A 22,417-nucleotide genomic window follows, 5' to 3' on the forward strand; every position below is an offset into this window, starting at 1 on the left:
CTCCTCTTCCAAGTCAAAAAAAAAAAAAATATATAGAAGCACTGCTTAAGGCATAGGTATGAAATTTTGTCACGCATACATGAGGTTTCTAATAATCTAGCAAAGGTCTTTAATGGGGGGGTCTTTTTTTTTCTTTTTAATAACAGCCCACCAAATGAAGCCTTATCTAAGCTCATAAAACTGTAACTCTTTGGAACTCATCACTTTCTACCTTGTCTTACTTAGAGCCATGCCTTTTTCTCCTTCCATACCACAAGCTTTTTCTCCTTCTACGTCGCAGACACAGAAACTTCCTATAGCACATTACCTTAAATAAGTAGGTAGTAAATAACATTTTCAGTGTGCCAACAGGTACCCAGCACCTGTTCATTGAATGCATGCTATATACTAGGCATATCCTTGGCTCTAAGGGTACAGAGCTAAAAAATTAAGCAAAGTCTTAATTCACCTGGAAGTAGACTGTAATTGCATTGGCAGGGGGGCAACAATTTTTAAAATAAACAAGATCAATAAGCAATAAAATACGAGAAAATGGTAAAAGCTATGAAGGAAATAAACCTAGGTGACAGCACAGTGACAGGGAGGGGAGGCTGCTTTAGATGCAAGGCTCAGGAAAGAGGCTGGCTCTGCAGAGCCCCCTCAATGGCAGAAGTCAGCCAGGGAAAGATAGGGGGCAGGTGAGCATTGGAGGCAGAGGAAAAGCCAGTGCAAGGGCCCTAAGTGCTGGCCCTTAGGAGTTCTGGGAGGAGCACAAGGCCAGCAAGTCTGGGGAGAATGAGAAGTGGGGAGAGTGGGATGAGCAGATGTCCTCAGGTAGCCTGAGAAGAGGTGCCTTGGGCCTTGTGAGCAGGATAAAGAATTAGAACTTGACTTTATCTGTGATAAGCAGCTGCTTAAGTGCTTTAAGCAGGGAATAACAGGATTGAATTTACATTTTAAAGTGGTAACTGACTATTGTGTGCACCCTGAGAGAGGCTAGAGTAGAAAGAGGGTATCAGGACACTCCTCCAGTGACAGAGGCTGCCAGTTTCAACCAGACTTGTGAATTGCAAACATGTGCCCGATCTTGTTGAGCGGAATTGCTGAAACAATATGAAGTATAAGGGGAAGAGAAGCACATGGCATGCTTCACATGCATTCTCTCAGGGACTCCTCCTAAGAACCTGTGAGGTTAGAAGGACAATTATTGTTCCATGCAAGGTCACAAGGAGCTGGGTGGGTGAGTCAGGACTGAAACCATAATTTGGAACTCCACCCACTTTATAATGGAAACTGGTCAGTTCATAAATTCTAGTTCTTCAGCAAGAAGGTGACACAGGCAGAAAGAGGTTGAAGGTCTAATCCATTCATGGCCTGACCTGGTGTTTGACTTTCCTCTGCAACACCCCATACTGCAAAGCAGTTTGTGCTCCATATTTTAAATTTTCAAGTTTTTTCTTTTCAAGAGCATACACCCACAAAAATGTTACAGGAAACAGAAGCCTGTCCAAGGTGGTAATGCAACCAAACAGAATTTGCTGGGCTTTGAGAAATATTCTGAACTCCTTATTCTTATTTGTCATTAAAGTCATTAATGAAGGGGGTTGATTCACTTCTAGTTCATCTTTCTTCTCTCTTGTCTTTACGTTTATCGATATTCCATGCTTTTCCTCCTCAAGGCTCACTTAACCAGAAAACTTCTCTTTATCATGAAAAACAATCTTTTACAAGCCAACTCCACCTTGATGTCTTCCCTTCTCCAAGCTCATAACAGTTTCATCCATTTGGCTTTCATGGGGTTTGCCATTTTCTGTATTTCCTCCCTCTTACATATCACAAACTTTCTGACAGAACGCTCTCCCCTAGTACACTTTGTAAAAAAGCAGGCACAAAATAAATATATACAAAATAAACCATTATCTAAATTGTTAGGCTAAATTTACCTCTATGATGAGTCCATTCCATTTTAGAGAAGATGCCAAGGGTGAGGAATTTTCTTTCTTAATTCAGTTTGGGTGAAAGTGAAGAGACAAACATTTGTTATTTCAACAAGTACTTGTTGAAATTAACAAATAAGTTACTTGTTTACAAGCCTTCCCAACATGCTAGGGATGTTGTATACCTTGGACACATAAAAGGAAGTTGGTTAAGTCTTCTCAATGTCAATTACTCTGGTTTATCATCCTAACTGGGGGAACTTGAATGTGATTAAGACATTTCCATGCCTGTCTCTCTTTGATTACAACTCTACGTTTTCCTCCCAAAGAAACTTAAGTCTGTTTCCTCTTGAGAAAAGCTTAAAAAGAATTTTCTTATAAAACTTGGCATGGTCTTAAAATAACCCAGGACACTGCCTGCTATCACTAAAAGGATTAGTTATCAGGAAATCTGAGTTTTCAGAGGGCCTGGCCACTACACCATGTGATATTGCTCAAATCAGTCGACCTACAGTGGTCTCAGTTTCCTCATCTGTAAAATAAATAAATTAAAGTAGATTTTTCTGCAGTATGTTTAATGGCTAGTCCACTACTGCAAAATACTGACATGGTTATAAAACAATGTAGTTTGTTCTAGAGTTTTCGTTTTGTCTTTTGTTTTTTGTCCACAGAAATTTCCAACCACAGAAATTGTGTTAACAGTCCTCACTACTTGTGCTTTTGAAGAATTCTAAACACAAAAAAAAACGTTCACAATAACCCAAACTGCAGAGTGAACTTTACACCCAAAGATACTCATAATAGCATCAAAATAGCAAAAGTCCAGACAATCTTAATGACTAACAGATAATGAGAAATGAAGGGCCAGTTACTTAACACGATAAAGAGTATCTACCAGAAGTACCCTTAGTAGGGGCGCCTGGGTGGCATAGCGGTTAAGCGACTGCCTTCGGCTCAGGGCGTGATCCCGGCGTTNAAAAAAACGTTCACAATAACCCAAACTGCAGAGTGAACTTTACACCCAAAGATACTCATAATAGCATCAAAATAGCAAAAGTCCAGACAATCTTAATGACTAACAGATAATGAGAAATGAAGGGCCAGTTACTTAACATGATAAAGAGTATCTACCAGAAGTACCCTTAGTAATACACAATCAGTGGGATTCTCTTCAGATATAATTAAAAAATGGCTCTTGTCATAGTATCTTCTGGGAACACATGAGCATCACCCAAGAATCCCAATACAGTGTCCAGAAAATTTGGACAGATCAAATATGGAAAAACTAGGTAGTCGTTTTGTATATTAGCCATCATCTTTAGAAAAATAATATGTAAATGCCTAGACACACAATTGAAAATGATATGTGTAGTTTATGCAGAAAGAAACTGATTCATTGAAAAAAACATTATGATTTTAATGCTGAAGATAAATACCACATATTCATGAATGTAAAATTTTAATAGTGTAGATATCAATTTTCCCAAAATAATATGCAAATATCAAATAATTCCAATTAAAATCTTTTAAGAACTTTTTAAAGGTCTTTGAATGTAATGATTCTGATGTCATTTAGAAGAATTAACATATTTGAAAGACAACAGTTTTTCTTTTTTTGGCAAAATAAGTTGTTGTGCTACAGGGGAATTTGCCCGCAAGTATTAAAACGCTATGAAATGTAGCAGGTATAGCATTGAAAATATTGTATTGATGCTACAGGAAGTGAAAAATAACAGAGGAAAGAATTCAAAAATTGATCCGTGTTTGTATATATGTATGTATGTATGTATGTATGAACNAAAGACAACAGTTTTTCTTTTTTTGGCAAAATAAGTTGTTGTGCTACAGGGGAATTTGCCCGCAAGTATTAAAACGCTATGAAATGTAGCAGGTATAGCATTGAAAATATTGTATTGATGCTACAGGTAGTGAAAAATAACAGAGGAAAGAATTCAAAAATTGATCCGTGTTTGTATATATGTATGTATGTATGTATGTATGAACCTATCTATATGATGATTTTAAGTAATTGGAATGGCATTTCAAAGAAGTGAGTGAAAGAGGGAATTGTCCACTGAAGAGCACTGGGATAACTGGGTATCCATTTAACCAAAATGACACCAAGTCCCAATCTCACGAATTACACCAAACAAATTCTGGATGGATTGCAATGGAAATTTTAAAATATATACAGATACTAAAAGTAAAATAAATGAACATATATGTAATGTGTGGACTTTATCAAGAATGATACCCAAGATGCCCTACAACAGATGAAAAGATAAATAAGATGTGGTCTATATACACAATGGAATATTACTCAGCCATCAGAACGGATGACTACCATTTGCATCGACGTGGATGGAGCTGGAGGGGATTATGCTAAGTGAAATAAGTCGAGCAGAGAAAAACAATTATCATATGGTTTCACCTATTTGTGGAACATAAGGAATAGCATGGAGGATGTTAGGAGAAGGAAGGGAAAATTGAAGGGGTGGAAATCAGAGGGGGAGATGAACCACGAGAGACTATCGACCCCGGGGAAACAAACTGAGGGTTTCAGAGGGGGTGGGGTGGGGGGATGGGGTAGCATGGTGATGGATATTATGGAGGGCATGCATTGCAATAAGCACTGGGTGCTATACGCAAACAATGAAGCATGGAACATTACAGCAAGAACTAATAAGTACTGTATGGTAAATAACATAACATAAAAAAAAGTTATACAAAAGCTACATAAGTGAAAAAAATTATACCCAAGGCTGAAAATCATATATAAATCAAAGAGATTTAATGATAAGTTTTAATACAGAAATAAGACAAGCAGGCAAATATGAAGTCCACTAGACATAGTAACAAGAGGTGAGAAATTAGAAAAAAAAGTTCCAAACAGGAGAAACAAAATGCTAATCACCTTAAAATATAAGGAATGATTTGAAGACATTATTTTTATAGTTATAGCTATACCTTTTTATAAAAAAGACTATTTCTAATGTGTTATACTAACGTAAGGAAATGCTTAAACTATAACATTAATAGAAGAAAATACAAATTTGCTTATATAGTAGTTCTCAATTATGGAAAAATATGTGTAGAAAAAAATAGGACTGAGTAAATAGACCAAAATGATGGCTATTTTGGCATTGTGGTAATATGGGTAATTTTACCTTTCTGATTTAAACCTAGTAAATTTTCTAAATGTTCTATAATAAGCATCATTGCTTTTATCATCTGAAAAAACACACTATGAATTATTTTTTTTAAAGTATCTTCAAGGGAAAGGCTTGAGTTCATTTTGAAATCTTACTTTGTATATATTCTTTTGTTTAACTATATGCAGTGGAGACTGTATGCCAATAAATACCTCCTTTCTCCCTGTATGCAATTTTCCTTCATTCAGTTTTCTTTCTTAGTAAATCTATAATTTGGCCAAAAGGAAAAGAAACCATGTGGGTACCGGTATGTATGCGCAAAGGAAATAAATAGCTAAAATAAAGTGGCTACATTATGTCTCATTGCTAGTAATTATTTTGTTTCTGCCAGAGGAAGAGAGCAATAAAGAAAAGATATATAGCAGAATTTTAGCAGTGAACATGTACTTATTAATTTTTTCAGGGCTAAAATGACAACTCCACTTTGTTACAGTGTATCCTGAAAACTATTCAAAGACGTAAAAGAAAAATAAAAGCTCTTTGCTAAGCAGCATGTTCTCGGACCTAAAGATTTTCAGAATGATGTGGCAGAATGGAAAGGGTCCTTCATTTCTCCCTTGCAAATGAACACTGAACTCTGCTTTAAGTTGTAGTATTACACTGGAATTTGTAATATTTTTCCATGTACTGCTCAAGATAAAGCAAAGTGAAGCTTTAGAGAAACAGTGAACTGAAGAAGGCATCTACTCAGTGGGTAGTGGAATAATCTTGACTGAGAAAACACGAAGGTGTGGGTAAAATATAGGCGTGCCAAATGTTCTAAGTAGAGGACCCAGAATTTTCTGCACCCACAGAAGCTTCTTAAATAGCAAGTCTGGAATATACTGGTAAATAAATACTTGATGGCAAAATAAAACACCATACGGAGTCCATTCAAAGGTATCTCCATTTGATAAAGTCTATCCTGCTGATGTTTAAAGCAATCATAATGTCACTCTTATTAGAGTACGAAATGTGTGACAGAGGCCATATACATACACAGTAGGTCCTCCGGTGTGGTACTTGTGAGCAACATGAAGAGGCTCTAGCTAACCTTTCTTTGACCTGTTTTTTTTCAATTTAGCCAGAATGGCCCAGGCAATCACTGGCTTCCTGCAGTTGGCTTATAACTTGGAGGAGGAACAACAATGATGTTTGAACAATTTCTGCTCCACTGTGGGGGCAGGAAACTTCAAGCTAATGTGCTTCAAAGGAAATTAATTTCCCACTGGTCTTCAACTTTGTGTTCTATAAATCCCTGGATTTAAGACTAGGAATATTTCTGATGTGCTTTTGAAAATCTGATCTAACTAGTGTTTAAGAAAAGGACAACAAAATGCTCCAGAACATAATGCTGTAGGCCTTTAATAAAAGGTTTGCACTGAGCACATCTTATCCCTGGATTATCTCCCTAGTATAGTCACTGTGGTTGGTTTTTAAAAGGTATCACAGAAATAAGAAAGGCAAGAAAAGGGTATGCTCACGAGGCAGTGCATGTTTTAATTCTTTCAATTGTGTTTGGATTTGGAAGTTGTTCCTGTCCCTGGATGGGACATGACTGAGGCATGAACCTGGCTTGCAATTTGAATCTCTCTTGACGCATTTCCAAACTGGGCCAGGCTGCTGGAGCTATTCTCAAACACACGCACCCACCCTGTAATTCCTGGTAGACATTGTGCTGAACCTTTGTAAATCTACTTGGAAATTGTTTGGAAAATGTCCGCCATTTAAAAAAAAAGATTTATTTATTCATTTTGAGACAGAGAGAGAGAGAGAGAAGCAGGAAGGGCAAAGGGAGAGGGAGAGAGAGAATCTCAAGCAGACTCTATACTGAGCTTGGAGCCTGATGGGGGGCTCTATCTCATGAGCCTAAGATCATAATCTGAGGCAAAATCAAGCGTCAGACGCTTAACTGACTGAGCCACCCAGGTGCTCCATCCTCCATTTCCCATGTGGAATCTTGTACGCAGCTTTGCTAAGGGATTCCTTTACTTTCTTCCCTGCAATGGAAGCTCTTACATCCTGATTCCAAGACAATTTTCATAAAATTCGTCTCTCCTTTTGTCCTTTAATGAAGCCCCCTCACTGTTACAGAGAGACCCTTTGAAGTTTGTTTCCCGAAGTTTTACTAAGATTGTACTAGGACTAAGATAGAGTATGGCTGTCTATACAATTATCAACTCTATAATAGTTTTTCAATTCCAAGTATAAAAGTTCTCAAGTCCTTTCACCAACACACTACACAGAGCTTAGAAGAAGCAGTTCTCCATGCCACAAACTGTTCAAGAACTTTACAGATATATAAGGGTGGTATGTTATGTCCTCTATCAGGATGTCTTATTACAATACTAATAACCTAACTGCTAGTTGTCTCAATTCCTATTAAAATTGATTCAAGGCATCTATCCCTAATCATGTACCTAAGACATTGGAGTTCACAAATATAACAAAAAAATATACATAGGTACTATTCCGGGGGGAGAAAATTCTTACGTTTCGGTTCTAAATTTTATCTACGTAATACCTCCAACTGAAATTCTGAGGCTATCTGTTTAATGCTTGCTTCCTTGGACTGGGAAGTCAATTCTTGGCTTGTTTCGAAGTTCTCCCAACTTGGGGATATCTGGATTTCCACTGAGCTTTGAATTTCATCTAAATCCTTTTACTTTCTGAAGAATCCCTTCATTGCATTAGGATGTTCTGACCATCATGACTGGGTTTTAGCAAACTAGCCTTTCTTTCAATTTAATTGAGGATTCTTATGGACGCCTTGTAGCTTGGAATGCACACCTCCAATGTGCTTCACTAAGAATCAGAGATAAGTCAGAGATGCTTTCATACCCCCCACTGCCTAGAAGAGAGAGGGAATTTTGCCTTGGGTCTACTTCATTAATAGAAATATTAATAATGTCTTTAATAATAACACCCTCTGGGGGTTGCAATGGTGCTTATGTGTCTGTGTTTTGTTCTAATAGTCTTTTAACTCCCCTTATTCTTTACTCTAGTACTGTAGAGAACAAAATCCTGTCACTGTAGGGCGAAGGACTGCCGAACCTCTGCCTTCTGCCTAATCTGTGGGATGAATCCAAGACAGAACCACAGCTATGAAAAACTAGAATAGAAATAACTTTGACTGCTTCCTACCACTGTATTAAGAAAACTCGTACAGGGGCGCCTGGGTGGCACAGCGGTTAAGCGTCTGCCTTCGGCTCAGGGCGTGATCCCGGCGTTATGGGATCGAGCCCCACGTCAGGCTCCTCTGCTGTGAGCCTGCTTCTTCCTCTCCCACTCCCCCTGCTTGTGTTCCCTCTCTCGCTGGCTGTCTCTATCTCTGTCAAAAATAAAAAAATAAAAATCTTTAAAATAAAAAAAAAAGAAAAGAAAACTCGTACAGACTTCATGTTATAGCCATGGGGAAAACAAAATCTATCATACGAGTATCTGTAAGTGGTTGGCAATATTAAGTATGTGTCAAGAATTAACATTTCATGTTTACACCAGATGTCAGGTATACCACTTCCCTCTCTGAGCTGTCAAAAAGCATAATACAGAGAGAAAAGGTCAAAGAATCCTGAGGGATGCTAGTGGTGCTTAAAGGTTATAATGATTGAAAAAGATTGCTTTAAGTCTACATATATCACCACTTCAGATGTCATTTCATATCTCAAGTGGAAACAGAATAGGCCTTCTTAAGAGATTTGTGGAATACAGTATGTTTTGGCAGTAACGTTGAAAACACACGTTGGTTACTGTAAGCCAGTCAGAATGGGTCCCCTTATTTGAAGATCAATGAATATGGATGATTGATGGACTAGTTTCTCCATCAGAAAACACCGGCCTGTTGTTATTACTATAACAGATGTAATGTGATCCACACATAATTAATTGAATATACAGAATGCCAGAAGTACATTAACTACTCAAAGCATCCCTTAATTTTCTCCCCCAATTTTCATAATGAGATAATGAACAAACCACCCCCTAACATATCAAGAATTCTACAGCCAAAAGAAAAATGAACAAATTCAGGCAACTGACTCCACTTGTTCACTGATAAAAAACATATTCTTACTCTATCCCTCTCTCCCTCCCTCTTCTCTCCTTCCCTGCCTCCCTCTCTTAGTCTTTTCCTTCCCTTTCTTTATAATTTGGCAGTTCAGAATCCTGCCTTTAAAGAATACGCATATGGAACTACAAATGAAAAAATAAGTAAAAAAAGAAATGCTCTATATGAAGAGGAAATGAGAGGTATGTAAACTGCCTTAAGTAATTTCACTAACCCTCAGAGCACTCGGCAGAGGACATTTTGAAAATTACTGGTGTGCGCCATCTTCAAGCTAGGTGAGCATCTCCTGAGTGCCCTCCTCAGAGCTTCTGGTCCTGCAAGATGCTGCAGAAGCGAAGGGTTCTCTTGTCAGGTGAATTTGGGAAAAGCTACAAGCTAGAGTCCTCTTGGACATGCAAACTCAATACCATACTCTTAAAGGCTCTGAGAAATAAAGGAACAATGTTTTCTTTTGCTTTTCCCAGTATTTTTGAAAAAGTGTTTTTTTTTTAAACTGCCTCACATTTGTACATGATACTTATTACTGTTCGTAAGAACATAGTGTGAAAAATGCTGCTCAATGTCACACAAATGGTCTTTGAGTATAACATACACTGATAAAATATAAAACCACAAGAGAAAATAAGAAGTCTATAGTGGGAACACAGAATTTACCTTTACCCATTGTACTTAATGTATCACCCCATTAATCAGATGGTCTTGTCAGGGAGGCAGTGCATGACCAAGTTCCTTATCTGTGGAAGGTGATCGTTACAAGGCAGTACAGGTAATATGTGACATGTTGTATAGAAATCAAATGGGAAATTAAAAGAAGTAACAGGAGTGAGTTGCAAAATGCATAATACTTCCAAATATAATAATATCACGGACATTATGTTAGAAAAATGAGAAAAAAATTGTTAAGTTTCTAGATTTACATAAAAATTTACATCAGGAACAACAAGTAATTTACTTATAGCTACAACAGAAGAAGTAATTATGTTTTTGCTGAGTTATTGTATTTATTCTTGGGAACATGATGCTTCTTCATGGGAACTGGGCTTTGCTGACATCTATTATTGATCTTCCAAAAATCACCTTTTCCCAGATAAAATCAGTTTCAGTCTCAAGAAATGCAGAGTTGGCACTTATGTATAATAAAAATAAACACATTAGACCCCTACCACTCTATTGTGTTTCATTGACTGATTTAGCCCCACTCTGGGGGCATGAAACATTTGCTAAGAAAAGTTATGAAGTAAAATAGAAGGGGAAAATGCTTAACTACTTCAGAAGAAGTATATAAAATGAATTTGGAAAACTATTTCCAGAAGGAATGAGATGTGACTTCCAAACACTGCAGGTCTCCAGGAACCCATAATTAGCTGTTTTAATTAGCCTTGTTTGGAATTATTTTATATAGTCCTGAATCCCATAAAAGTGAATTTTTAAAGGCTATAACCTTAACTGTCTCTCAGACTTGTATTCTCTTAGATTGTTGAGTCAATGAGGCTTATTTTTTTTTTTAATTAGCATTAGTTCTATGTCCCTGAGGAAGAGACCTCCACCTATGGTCTATAGAATGAAAGCAGCCTAGAACCATGTATTGTTTAACCCATACTATTAAAACATTTTTGGAAAGTTTTGCCAAGATATAGTTTCTAGCTTTATGTGAAAAATCCAAAGATGTATTTTCTCCATGGCAATAACCAGCTGGAGGTGAGTAGTATTTGGCCCTTTGGATGGTCTGAACCTTTTGGGTTCCATTTTTCATTAAGATATATTATTCTTGTTTTCTTACTGGTAGAGTTAGTATAACATAAACTAATTATTATATCTAGATCCAATCAAATGTAGGGAAATTGAAAGGACAACTACAACAGCCAAATAGCTAAACAAATAAATAAATAAGAAAGCATATGGTACAGCCACTCTGGAAAACAGTGTGGAGGTCCCTTAAAAAGTTAAAAATTGAGGGGCACCTGGGTGGCTCAGTCGTTAAGCGTCTGCCTTCGGCTCAGGGCATGAATCGCGGAGTTCTGGGATCAAGCCCCACATCGGGCTCTTCCGTTGGGAGCCTGCTTCTTCCTCTCCCACTCCCCCTGCTTGTGTTCCCTCTCNGACAACTACAACAGCCAAATAGCTAAACAAATAAATAAATAAGAAAGCATATGGTACAGCCACTCTGGAAAACAGTGTGGAGGTCCCTTAAAAAGTTAAAAATTGAGGGGCACCTGGGTGGCTCAGTCGTTAAGCGTCTGCCTTCGGCTCAGGGCATGATCGCGGAGTTCTGGGATCAAGCCCCACATCGGGCTCTTCCGTTGGGAGCCTGCTTCTTCCTCTCCCACTCCCCCTGCTTGTGTTCCCTCTCTCGCTGGCTATCTCTCTCACGGTCAAATAAATAAATAAAATCTTAAAAAAAAAAAAGTTAAAAATTGAGCTACCCTATGATCCAGCAATTGCACTACTGGGTATTTACCCCAAAGATACAGACGTAGTGAAGAGAAGGGCCATATGCACCCCAATGTTCATAGGAGCATTGTCCACAATAGCTAAATCATGGAAGGAGCCGAGATGCCCTTCAACAGATGACTGGATTAAGAAGATATGGTCCATATATACAATGGAATATTACTCAGCTATCAGAAAGAACGAATTTTCAACATTTGCTGCAACATGGACGGCACTGGAGCAGATAATGCTAAGTGAAATAAGTCAAGCAGAGAAAGACAATTATCATATGATTTCTCTCATCTATGGAACATAAGAAGTAGGAAGATCAGTAGGAAAAGAAAGGGATAAAGAAAGGGGGGGTAATCAGAAGAGGGAATGAAGCATGAGAGATTATGGACTCTGGGAAACAAACTGAAGGCTTCAGAGGGGAGGGGGGTGGGGGAATGGGATAGGATGGTGATGGGTAGTAAGGAGGGCATGTATTGCATGGTGCACTGGGTGTTATATGTAACTAATGAATCATGGAACTTTACATCAAAAACCAGGGATGTACTGTATGGTGACTAACATAATATAATAAAAAATATTATTATTAAAAAATAAAAAATAAATAAAAATAAAAGTGATTTCCTAACCAGGAAAAAAAAAAGAAAGAAAGCATATGATTATGTTTTTATTAAAATTATTTTTTGCTTGTCTCTGTGATAGGATAGTTTCTGGCCCATTTGACTGGCACTGGTCATAATGCTTGCTTTGCAAAACAGAATGAGTGTGGAAATGACTGAACTTATAAACAGACAGAATGGTTCTGGTAATTTTCTTTTCTTCCCCTCATGAGAAAGGCTTATCCCAGATGGGGGCTGCTTTTTCTCAAAGTGAAAAAGTGACATCAAACATAGCTGCAGCCGATCCACCCCTGAGAGCTTATGAAATAGCAAATAATCTTCATTACTGCAAACCGTTCAGAATTTGGAGTCATTTGTTACTACAACAGAACATAATAAAAGCTGGCTGATACAAAGCAAACTTTGTACATAAATAGTGAAAATGCTCCCTATGTGTTTAATATGCAAAATGTGCCTGTGTCTAAAGAATTTAAGAGGACATTAGAAAAAACACCATGGTGACAACTATAATCAGCAAATGGAAATATGTGTAACAAAAAATTAAATGAACTAAAAAGAACCTCTGTATTTTCTATAATTAAAAAAATGCAAATAAAGTAAATGCTGTTAAAATATTTAACTTGTAAGGGGAAAAAAAAATTATCCAAGCCTCAAAACTTGTCCATGCTCATTCATTTGCATCACTTGACCGGCCCGTGCAGGATATGGAAAGGTGAGTACCGTGGCATTTCTGTGATCCTTGTCATCTTACTGAAAACACTGCACATGGCTCATTTCACAATTTCTTAGAGTTAAGTCCTGGTATCATTTTAAAGTCCAACTTGCTTTATTTAATAGGGAAAAATAGTTTTTAAATAAGAGTGAGGCTCAAAAGAGAAAGTGATCAATTTTGAAATTCCCTCCCTACGAGATCTGGGTTTTACACTAGACAGATATATCCTGTTGAGATGAAACACACAGACACACAGACACACAGACACACACACACAATAACAATGAATGGATCCAAACTACTCAGGGGTGAGATGCCAAGCAGTGCCCATGAGGACCAAAGTCTAAGCAATCTTTACCAATACCAGTAGCGGTGCTCAGTTCATGTGGCCATCAACAAGCAGAGTTGATTGTGGGTGCCTAACAATAGTTCCACATCTGGGAAGGTGGGTGAAAGGCAGAGAATACTCAGTTACACACGGCATACCAACAGACCATGTTCTCTAAGGCAGCTAAGGTTAATGAAGAAAAAACTCAGCTGAGATAGGAGCTGCCTAGCTTATAAATAAATAAACATCAATGTTTTATATAAGCCAAGAATCCCATTTCCCTTTCAGATCTAAATTGTCCTTATTAATAAAATTCAGCCACTGAAGTAGTCAATGCTTACATTTTCTTCATCATAAATGGCATTCCTCCATTTCTTGAAATATTTCATTAAAACATTTAAATTCTTATGACTTGGTGATAGTGTGTCCTCAAAGTGTAACGCAAAGACCATCTGAATCAAAAATCCCCTGAGTCATTCATAAAGAGTGCAGATTCCCAGGAAAGACCCCACACTATTGAGTCAGAATCTCAGAGAGGGAGATCACGGAATGAACATTTTAAACAAGTTTTCCAAATAAAACTTCTCACATAGCCACCAGAGTTCACGAACAAGCCCTTAAGACATGTGCTTGTATCTTATGTCTCAGGTCCTCACATGCTCATTTTCAAAAGGACAGAGCAAATGAAGTATGGCAGAGACAGGCTAGCCATACTTCCAACCTGTTCTTACTTCTCTCTTGGCACAGACTGGACCACATATTCTTACCTCCTTTGCTGTCAGTGTGACCATGTGACTGGAGACCAGTCAACAGAATGTGCGCACAGGTGGGGCGACCGAGCCCCACATCAGGCTCCCTCCGCACTTAATGCAGAGTCTGCTTCAGATTCTCTCTCTCCTTCTCCCTCTGTCCCTCCCCGCAATGAGCACTCAATAAACAAACAAACAAATAAGTAAATGAATAAATAAAATCTCAAACAACAAAAAAAGAATGTGCACACAGGTAACATATGACATTTAGTCCTATTCCTTAAAAACTACCCATGTGTCTTCTTTCACCCTTTTCTTTCTGCCAGCTTGAGGGAGACAGAGGCATTGACCGTGGATTTCAGATGTTGTAATGAAGGGACATAAATGGATGGAGACAGCTTGATTTGGACCTTATCTAAACAAGAAATACAGTTTGGTTTGAGCTAATATATTTTCAGGTTTGTTGCTGTAGCTCTTGAAATCTTAATTAAAACACTAGGTCCATATAAGTGCATTTTCATGGCAAAGCAACCAATGTTTATCTCTCCCTCTACCAGTGCACGGACTACTTCTCAGGACTTGCCTGGTACTACTGTGGTGTTTGTTTTGTTTGTTTTTAATGACAAAAAACACCAACTAATGATCATCCTCAATTTCTGCTTAGAATGTTAGGAAACAAAGGCTTTACCATGTGGGATTTTCACTAAATTAACAACCTTATTTTTACTTAAAGCAGAAACCATCCGTCAGAGTGCTGCAATTTTTAAATGAGTTCTTGTTGAAGCACTTATCACTGTAACGGTGGATTGAAACTTCCAGCTTACGCATGTCATTTTCTTGATGGGCTTAAGTCTCCTGACTTGTGTCTGTGGGTGGATAGAATCAGAGCGAGGAAAACTCTACAGTCTTCAGAGTGGGAGAAAATGATTTTCTCATTGTACTGTGGAAGACCGCTTAGGGGATCGGAGAATGAAGTAGAAAGGAAAAGCACGAAGCCTGCTGCTGGGATAAACTGTATGTGGAATCGGGCACCAGAGTGGCTCGGTTGGTTGAGCGTCTGACTTGATTTCGGCACAGGTCATGATCTCAGGGTCCTGGGATCCAGAGCCTCAAGTGACTCCATGCTCAGTGGGGAGTCTGCTTGAGATTCTCTCTCCTTCTCCCTCTGTGCCTTCCCTCACTCTTGCATTTGCACGCTAAGCAGTCCTTAGTCTTTGCTCTCTGTCCCTGGTCTCTGGCTCTCTCTTTTTTAAGGTTTTTAGTTATTTATTTAGAGAGAGAGAGAGAGCACAGAGTGAGAATGAGAGTGAGAAACAGACTCCCCGCTGAGCAGAGAGCCCCATGCAGGGCCGATTCCAGGACCCCTAGATCATGACCCGTGCTGAAGGAAGAGGTTTAACCAACTGGGCCACCCAGGCGCTCCCCCTGGTCTCTTAATTCCTGGCAGGGCTATACCTCTGCTCCATGTACATCAGCTTTCTTGGCTGCCTAGCCTACATAATAGAAATAAGTTGGCCTCAAACTCCAAAATTCAGAATTATTTCAAATACCTAATTTCCAGAAGAGAGCATCTGATTGGCTCAGCTTGTGTCAGGTGTCCTTCTCTGGGCCAATCAGCCAAGGCCAGCTGGAACATGCTCCATGTAGGTGCAGCCTGTGAAGGGGGGGGGGAGTCCCAGGGGAGAGGCAGTCACTGATGCTTGTGCAGGATAGCATCTCAAAGGCGTCCCTGTTCCTCTAAGTGTCACTGTGTTGTTAACCAAAAAGAGTCAAGTCTTCCATCCCCAACCACAGATTAACCAATAAGGAGGGAGGAAACCCACACATTTTTTAGAACTACGTTTTCCAAAGTGGGGTACAAATACTCCAGGCAAGAAGATCCTCTGGAGTAAAAGAAAAAAGTGATATAAACCCTCTTTATAGATTTACTTTTATTTAAATATTTTATTTTTAAAGATTTTATTTATCTATTTGACATAGAGAGAAGGCAAGCACAAGCCCAGGGGGAGCAGCAGAGGGAGAGGGAGAAGCATCTCTCCTCTGAGCAGGAAGCCCAGTGCGGGGCTCCATCCCAGGACCCTGGGATTACGACCTGAGCTGAAGACAGACACTTAACCGATTGAGCCACCCAGGAGCCCCTAATTAGATATTTTAAATTTTTATATTTTTCCATATAGTAAAAATTCTAGGACTATAGTATATTTTTTTGTCTAATAAATAAATCAGACATTTCAAACAAGTCACATGTATTACCTTGGTAAACCATCATGACCGTCCTATAAGGATATGTTCTACGATTATTATCTGTTTACAGATATGAAACAGATTCAGAGGTTAGACAATTTGTCCAAAGTTTGTAGTAATGTCAGAGTTAGAACTGGAACTCAAGCAACCTAGCTCTTAGATGCCTGGCTTGTACCCGCTATGCCTCCTACTTAGTATGTCTGGGAGAGTGAGAGCTAGAGAGAGAGAGAGAAAGTAGGGTACGGTGGAGGTACTTATGAATATTTTAATTACATATTTGTATATATCAAGAGGTTCTGAAGAACACCATGCTAGAAGGCAGATAATATATAAATCAAAAAACTGTAATTTTTGTGAACATAGAAAAATTTTCCTTCAAAAACAACAGATCTAAGTCTGAAGCCCAAATCTACTATTGTGCAGCTTTCAACAAATCACCTAACTGCTCTGAGGTTCAGCTTGTCAATGTAGAATAAGAGAAATACACCCTTCCTTGGTGTTAGGAACAATAAACCCTGCATCTGATTGAATAATGATACTGCTACTGTTATTTCAGGGCTAACCAGTCATCAGCAAACCCACCTTTTCACTTCTTGTGGGACCATAAGCCCCCGAGGACAAGGGGATTCCTATTTATCTATTTCTTACACACTTTCAGGGCTTTTCACTTGGGGAGAGGTTTGGGGTGAGGTTCAGAAAATAGTGATCTGAATACATTCTAATCCAGTTTATCAACAATGCTCTCAGTTTTTTCTCTACTTAAAACTAAGATTATTCAAGTTAAGGGCCATATTTATTATAGTAACATAGCATTATAATACATAAAACATCTTCTACACATCAACAGATATTTGATGGATGTGTCAATAAATCAATGAATGAATAACATGGATGGATGGGTAGATGGATAGATGGATGAAAAAGAATAAAAGCAAGGACAATAGGCAGACTTGATGAATATTTCTAATTCACAGAATCCACATTCAAGTACTTCAGAGAAACAGGATTTTTCATCTCTACTTCCAACTATAAAATGGATGTTCAGCAATTAAAATTATTCACTACAACAGATATTTCCTTTAGAGATCAAAATATTTTGCTTTCTCCATATAATAGCAGCTGAGGTTTGTGTGTCAATTGACTCAGAACATACTTGTCTGAATGCTACTATGAATTTGTTAATATTTTGGACTCCTGTAAATGTCAACAGTCACATCAGAATTGAAATGGATTCAAAACGTAGTTTTACAATTGTGATCTATTATTCATTCCATCTACAGATGGATTCTCTTTTTGCCATGATGTGCTAACCTGTCCTTGCCCACTCCCCTCTCCCCAGTTAGAAGCAATACATTCAGAGTGATACACTCTATGGCCCAAGACATTTATTCCTCAGGAACCTGCCATTTATCTCCTCTATCCTGATCTCACAACCAGTGATGGTATAAATGCCTGCTAAGATATAACTTTTTCAGCTCTATGGAAGGGGAAAACACTGGGTTCTCAGAGAAACATTCCACACAGTGACCAGTGATGCAAATATGATGGAAACCAAAAAGTCCATGAACATAGTATGTATTATTCACTTCAAAGCGTTGTAAGAAACTGTTGTTTTAAGTTCAATGAAATTATAAGCATGAACAGTAGAGAAGGGCAGTTCAAGGAAAAATGAGTGTCTAAGACAAAATGGTGTTAAGCTCAGAGAGTCTTTGCAGAAGTTAGTGTTTTGAGTTAATCACATCAAAAAGCACATCAAGGTGTCTTGTCACCCTAATGAAGGGTCTAGCAACTGGACACCTCTTTCCAGAAAATTCCTACTTGGCACCTTTTCTTCAGACTTGTCCTGTCTAAGTTACCTGAGATGACTTTTGCTTTACATTACAGTCTTGAGGAAAGAAAGAAAAAAAGAAAAGAAAACAAAACAAACAAAGAAAAAAAACAAAGATGCTGATACAGAGGGTGTAAATCCCATGCCATCTGGTTATGTTGCTAACAGTTCTCACCTCTGTCACACCAGGATTTACAAAGTAATTTTTAGCATTAAGTCACAAGTCACTTCAGCCTTCACTACCTGCTGTTTGGCATCTCACATTGTCCTTTGAGCATCCCCAAAGCTACGCTGTTACAAGTGGATGGCAGCGTCCAGGGCTGTCATTTCAGGAAGAGCACGCATACAGCACAGACATGGGAAGGTGGATCAGAGACCAAACATAGCAAAAGCCTACAATCTATTTTTTACTCAGAATTAATTTCATCAGCCATCTTTGGACAAAAATCAACTCTTAATTAACATGTGTGTATGCAATAACCTGATCAGCCTATGAATTCCTGTCCAATTAATATTTATCATGAAGAGCCCATGAACTAGTCTTATAACCTTATTTATAATAGGGTAATTTCTCTGGTGCATTTGAATTTCTAATGATTTTATAGTGATACCAGCAACTGCATGGTAATGACACTAATTCCTAGCTTTTCACGCAGTTGGTAACTAGATTAATAATTAAGCTACAGATAATCCATGTCCAGTCTCTTATTTCTGACTTGTCAATTCCTAGTTTTCCAACTAATTTCTGAGAGGATGCTAATTCCTCTTGCCTCGGAGACATACTGGGTTGTTCAATAGAGAAGCCAACGGATAGGAAGTGGCAGAAAAAGTTACAGAATGAGTGGAAGGTAAGAGCCTTCTCAAATGACAGTGACCTGTGTTACTTAGGAACTGTAGAGATTCCTAAGAGAAATTCCTAATTGTCACCCACCATGAAACCATTTTTCCTTCTTATTGGCATCAAATAAATTGTGACTGCTCTTAAGCAAAGCAGCCCCAGGTTGCTGCTACTTTCTTATAAATTATCTGCATAAGTGAATTACAGGAGTATAAATAATATATGCAGTTTCCATACTTCAGTACCCTCATTTAGGCTCTTAACATGTAGAATTCCCTAGTCTATTTTGGGAGAGTATTTCTGATTTTTATACCAAATGAATAATAGAAAGTAAGCAATTTATTTACAAGAGAAGAGATTTTAACACAATTTTACTATGGGCCAATAATAGAAGAAATAAAAGCCAGGAAATTAAAAAAAAAAAAAAGGTAAAAAGAGCTATTGCGACCTTCAATAAATAGCTGTGAATTAGCTATTTATTGTGGTATCTTACAGATCACATTGCTGGCTACAGGAAAAACACAACCAAAGCCCAAACCGAACACCTTTGGTGTGTGTCCCAACTCCACGACTTCCACATCACCAAATGAGGAATGTCTTTCTAGCACAGGACCCTTTAGAGACTCCTGAAGTGTCCCCCTGCAAGAAGAAGGCAGAAAGCAATGTGGGAAAGATAAAGCTGCTTGGGGGCACACTGCGTCTCTTGATGATTAAAAAATGCATGGCACACTGTAACTGATGTGTCTTTGTGCCTTGATATTTTCTTTTTATTGTGATTAAAAGAGTAAAAGCATCATCTCACTCAGAGATCTGAGACATTCTCAGAGGGGTTTTACAGAAACTACTACACCCAACTGATGGCTCCCATCAACACCTAAGGTACTTCCTGTCATATAATTTAATTTCAGAATCTGAAGAATCTGTTTTTGGTGAGGTTCTCTATGAATTCTTAGATCTAAATTAGCATCAAAGTTCAAGGTTACATTTGCCTTTCACATCATACCTGGGAGGTTATAAGTCATGTGAGAAAACCATGATTGTTTCTATGCTTGGGACTCTGGCCCCTTCATTTCAAGGGCAACACTGAAAAGACGATCCCCTTACCTCTAGGACTTAGAAAAAAAAGAAAGACAGGAGTTTTAGGAGACATTAAAGAGACCAAGAAGACCACAAAACAGGGAATAAATCTGAGTGAAGAGCATCTTGAGAAAGACGCTTTAGGCATGAATGGAAGAAAAAAAAAAGTGATGTCCTCAGTGGGGAGGTAATATTTTGGTTCTGAAGTTACAAACATGTTCTAGTGTTTAGGCCAGGAAACTGGCTAGGGAAAAAGGAAGGAGTGAGGGCAGAAGCAGGTAATGGGGAAATCATTAGGGACTGCAGCTAGGATGTTGCCATTCAGGGTGTGGCCCATGGGCCAGCAGCATCAGGTTCAGGAGAGAGATTATTGGAAATGCAGAATCTCAGGCTCCCACCCAGAACCACTGATTCAGAATCTGCATTTTAGCAGGTCCCCAGTTAATTCATTTCCCATCAAAGTCTCCGAAGCACTGGACTAGCACATAGCTGAGTTGGACATCTGGTTGAACTCTGGGCAGATTTCTGCTCATGGGGACTTTGGGCATTGCTGATTTTTCGTGTTTCCATACACAATGGCCTTGAATATTAAAACCACTAACTCTGTTGCATCTGATGTGAAATGTCAGAAGCCCTTGGCTTAGGATAGTGACATCTTCACTAAGGACTCTGTGCCTTTGTACCACAGTCATTAAGAGGATGGCACCTGGGGGCTGGTTCGGGGTGCGCTGTAATACAAGGACTCAGGCATTGAGGGTCTAATTCTACTGCTTCAGAGTTCTATGACTTTACGAAGACTACTTTCTTTCTGAGCCACACTTTGTGAATTCCCAAATTGTAGCTCTAAGTAACAGCTGGGTGACTCGGTGCTGAAGCTTACTTTTTGGCCTCCTGCCCCATCGGTCACTTATAAGCAAGAAGTGTGGGCCTCAGGCATTCAGGTACTGGCTGGGTGGGAGCTGAGCCTCTTGGCATCTCCAGAACGGAAGCTTCCCGACCCTTAGATTGTCACTCAACCAATTCCTCTCCATATTTTAACCAAAAGAATCTTCTAGCAGATGATTTCCATGAGGAGCCAGCACACTGTTTAGCATCTAAGTAGGACTCCATAAATAGAAGCTACTAGGACTGGGACTGTTATTTTTACTATTATGATGATTATTTTACTATTCTGTGCCTCCTCCGTTAGGGTATTACTCTGGTAAGGAATATGGTGGTTGAATAAATTATGACGGTGTCTTCAGTAATTAGAAAATAATAACATAATTAAACATTTCCAGCCACAGAGAAAGGACCACGAAAAAATGGGAAGAAGTGAATGAAGGTAATGGTGAAGACAGAGAAAGGGAAGTGCATGTCTCATGGGTCACAGGGTGGGTGATGAGTGCCACACATGACATGTCTGATAAACCCTGGCATCACAGCTTCAGCTGTTTCGTGACCTGCCTCACCCCCTTCATTGAATGACAACTCCCTAAGTCAATAAGGGCTGGGAGGCAGGCCTGATGCTCGCTGCTATGGTTGAAGTTCCCTCTCATCTGTCAGTGCCTGCACCTGTCTGGTTGGCACCAGGGCATACTGGTTGTTAGATGCCGAGACCTCTAGAAACAAAGTTTTTAGTGATTTCTCAAAAAGCCTTTATAACTGACCAACTCTAACAAAAGGATTACTTCATTTATTTCATGAATGCGTGCATTTGTTCAACCAATATTCACTGACTACTTGTTATATCAACCAGCCTTGTGCTGCTTATTAAATGCTTATTAAATTATTTGCCTATGTGCTGAAGTACACTTTCCCTTGGGCCCTTGGGTGCAGAGCCAACAGTGACTTGGGCTCTGTCTTCTAGGAGTTCACAAGCTAATGTGTCAGAGCAGTGGATGTAAATTGTGAATATCTTAGCATTAGGTAAACTTGGGTCAATGGGAATCCAGTTTTTAGAATCTAAAACTGACAGCCCAGCCCTGATCATTTTCCTGCACCATCTAGCACTGAGGAAGGTATGCTTTTGTTCAGTTCTTTACAATTGCATGCATGGTCCTGCTTCTTCAGTGCTAATACGTCATATCTGGGTTTGCTTCTTTCCTTCTTCATCTATAATCCTACTTCAACTTCTACATGCTCTAAAAAATGAGAAGAGAAATACAGGAAGTCACCAACAGTTCTCCAATTGATGATATTAGAAAAGATTCATCTTTTGGAACATGTTTCATCCAATGGCTTAGTTGACAGAGAGGTCCTTCCTTTGTTATCAGCAAATAATATATCTAATCATAAAAACACTTAAAGATCACTCAGTCAAGATCTTAAATCAGGCCAACATTTCCAAAACTCATCACAGATAAGACCTTTTAGCTGCTATTTTATGTTTATTTTTAAAATAAATTTATTTTGATAGTTCCTTACTAC

General features: G+C 38.7%; 1 protein-coding gene across 1 annotated transcript in view; it reads right to left on the minus strand.

Annotated features, from left to right (window-relative positions):
* Positions 1-22,417, minus strand: part of CNTN3 (contactin 3) — a 331,370-nt gene that overhangs the window by 126,153 nt on the left and 182,800 nt on the right. The gene's annotated exons all lie outside the window — the stretch shown is intronic.

Source organism: Ailuropoda melanoleuca, chromosome 4, assembly GCF_002007445.2.
Source record: "Ailuropoda melanoleuca isolate Jingjing chromosome 4, ASM200744v2, whole genome shotgun sequence".
Classification (NCBI taxonomy): domain Eukaryota; kingdom Metazoa; phylum Chordata; class Mammalia; order Carnivora; family Ursidae; genus Ailuropoda; species Ailuropoda melanoleuca.